Below are 3,379 nucleotides of genomic sequence, written 5' to 3'. Positions count from 1 at the left end.
CCGGCGCAATTCTGCTTTGCCCCCGTCCTTCTGCTTAGCCCCCAATGGCGGCACAGCTCACAGTCACCACGAAAATCGTCTGCAAAATAACAATAAAGGCTGTGCCGCCAAATTTAAAGTAGCCCATGCTCCGGCAAACATTCTGGACCACCTTTCTGCCAAGTGGCGTTGCACAAATCCTTCCCATTCAAAAGTTTACCCCTACCTCACGGCCCGTCAGTGGTCTCGTCTAGTGCGGAAGCCACCTCTGGTAACCCGGAAGTGACTTCTTTCCGGCAAGTTGCTGTCATCTCTTCATACCATATGCCACTTGTGGCACGTCCGCTTCTTCAGGTAAACGTTTGCATGCCTTCCTACAAGTCACACAACCTAGTTCACTTGTATTGGGGGCTTCATTAAGTTAAGTATGCAATGCTAAGCCAACAGGTCACTGTTTAATCTGATATGTTTCCACACTTACTACGCTCCCCTGCATGGGTGGGAGGGGGGATTTATGAAATACATGACATGGGACTGTCCAGGTGATAAAGTAAGTTAATACAGAATACAGAACACGTTCAGCAGTTTGTTCGTTGAGTTTTGGTCTTTACTTTACTGTGTCATCCATGTGACTTGAATTATAATGGTGGGCTGTGGCAGAGGATTTTGTTGTAAAGAAGACAAGGATGGAAAGATAAGTGTACTTTTTTAATTTGTAGAAACATTAAACCCTCTGAAACTGGAGAATAAAGAGCTGTAGTCCATATTGTTGATTTTTTTGTAAAGGGAACTAAATCTTAAAATTGAAAAGCCTGGTATACTATGCTACATATACCCCAAACCCAAGTTTTCATGTTTTTTTATCAGCCTATCAAATTGATTTGGCTTTCCCAGCCATGTGGACATCTTTTGTGACCTACATGTACCTCTTCACAGTTGCCATCGTACTGCATTTATTCAACCAATAAAGCTTCATGTATTGACCGTGTGCAGTTTGCATCTGACTGTGACAGCAAAGAAGTATGTTACAATATTGCTTATCAACTTGCAGTGCGAAATTTCCATATGGTCAGGCTGGCAAAACGACATCTATGATAGACTGATATAAAAAGTGAGAATTCGCTTTGGAGTATATGTAGCATAGTATACCAGGCTTTGAATTTCAAGTCTCACTCCCCTTTAACCTCCAACATACAGTGCTGTTGGACTGAATTATAATCAGCTGTTGATCCAGTGAGTAAATGAGTGAAATTATCATGTCACTGACTTGATTTTTTTGCTTCTTTAGAATGGGTTGCAAAAAGAAAAGCAGACTGCATGTAGGAAAAAAAGGTCTGAGGTACTACCAAAAGGAAAGAGTGCCACTGCAAGAAGTCTCACAGACTCTTGGGGCCTGCGCAAACAGCCCATTTAAAAAAAAGAGGAAGCTACACACTCCAGTATCATCACCCTACAAGAAGCATCCTCTCACTCCCAGTAAACGTCACTCCCACAAGAAGCATCCTCTCACCCCCAGTCCATGTCACTCCAAGCGGAGAAGTCCCTATGTTTTTCTCCAGGACAGCAAAGTAACAGGTAAAGTTTAAAATCTTAAACCTTGATATTTAAATAGGGTATGTAGATATTGATTTGGTGAATCAAGCTGTAAAGGTACATGTTATTTCCTATATTTGATATACCTAAAACATGTTCTGCTGACTTTCCCACAGAACTCCACCACCACAGTTTGACCTACAAGATGATGACGAGTGGGAGGATGAAGATATCTCAGTAAGGTAAGATGAATTGTAATTGTGCAAAGTCATATGTTTATTTAATCAATAGCATAAATTTGTTGCAGTTAGGTTTTCAGCCTTTTTTCTTTTGTCCTTATTGTCCTTATTATTATATAATTAGCTAGTATAGTCTAGGTGTTGAAGTATAACATACTTGTCTTTGAATGGTACTTCCATCCTTCCCAGCAAGTTATTGCTACCCTTATAATGTTAAAGTCATGCATCTGTAGTTGTGAACTAATGATTTTGTGTTATTTTCCACCCTCCTTCAGTGTAGGGGACCCTTTTGAGGAAACCATCACATCTGCTGGTATAGCTTCACTTTATTACTAACATTTGTTTCTGTTACCTGTTCTGTTATGTTCAGCTCAGTTATGTTCAGTTCAAGTTCACAGTTCTTCTTTTCCAGGCAAGAGATCCTGACTATTTACAAACAATTTTCATTTTCAGGGCATTTCTGAGCTGTATCACTGGAGAACAGTGGATGACTTTAAATTAGTTTCTTGAGAATTAGAATAGTAATGGTCTATTTTTGTTTTCACGTAGATGAAGACCTCTTCACAAAGATGATGATGGCACAAGGCATCCTGATGGAACATGACAGGCCAGACATCATCAGTGAACTGATACATGCCATAAACTCAGGCAATCTGGACACATCTCGATTAACGTTCCAAATCATTCATGAAACATTGAAATTCTTGAACTCTCCAGACATCAGAGGTATGCGATACTCAACAATGAGTCTTGATTTTTGGAAGATGGTAATGAATAAATGTGGGGCTGCTGTGATTCGCATGTTATCAGGATGGAAGACAATAGACAATGCCCTGACAACAGAGAAGAACCGTGACTGGCAAGGATCGAAGACCAGTATCATCCTAGCTACACCAAGTGTCAATGTGTTGTTGACACATCACACGATGGTCAGATTTGGGCCCAAAAGTCCCACTCCGCTACTATGGAAATCGAATCCCCCGAACCCGCGAATCTTGTCCGATATGACGTCATTCGAATAGAGCGGACGTTCGATCTGGGGTTACCCGCGGTCATTTACAGTAAAGCCGCTACAACCGGCTACTTCAAGCCCTTTTTTACTTGGGAACCACGGAACAGGAAAAATCCACCTTTCCACAAATATGAACCATTTTTAAAACATTACATCTATGTCGTGATTTTATTGTGGATATGTAACATGTAACGAAGCTACTGCCGTCATCGTGGGTGACCTTGAAGGTCAGAATTCTTGTTTACGCTGTTATAAAATCCAGGTCCCCATATCCAAGTGGCACAGCATGCGTACAAACATGGTATTTTAACCATTCCCAAAATTCGCTCAAATTACCTCATTGAGGGCTTGTTTGGAAGAGGAACGATTTCCGCAGATTTCTGTCTTAGGGATTTTTTAAATATGGCCGCGATTATGAATTATCGGTATTTAAAGTTAAAACACGGCGTTATTAGCTCTTCTTTTGACTGTAAGTCGAGTTTTAGTTAAAAAATAAAAAATTCCTAAGACAGAAAGTTTAAATTTACTGTAATATTTCTAAAATCAAAAATCTAACCTTATTTTAATTTTCGGGGCCTCTTAAAATCAGTTGTTTGGTTCTCGTGAACCCTTTTTG

The 3,379-nt window shown here is 40.2% G+C and overlaps 1 long non-coding RNA gene across 1 annotated transcript; it reads left to right on the top strand.

The window, feature by feature from the left end:
• Positions 1–220: 220 nt before the first annotated feature.
• LOC109477963 lies at positions 221–2,667 on the top strand. Its single transcript, XR_002140702.1, has 4 exons — positions 221–333; positions 1,268–1,554; positions 1,689–1,754; positions 2,301–2,667. It is a non-coding gene; the product is annotated as an uncharacterized LOC109477963 (long non-coding RNA).
• The last annotated feature ends 712 nt before the right edge of the window (positions 2,668–3,379 follow it).

Source organism: Branchiostoma belcheri, unplaced genomic scaffold (genome assembly GCF_001625305.1).
Source record: "Branchiostoma belcheri isolate BF01 breed outbred unplaced genomic scaffold, Haploidv18h27 scaffold1051, whole genome shotgun sequence".
NCBI classification, from domain to species: Eukaryota; Metazoa; Chordata; class Leptocardii; order Amphioxiformes; family Branchiostomatidae; genus Branchiostoma; species Branchiostoma belcheri.
This window is presented reverse-complemented; position numbering and strand designations above follow the sequence as displayed.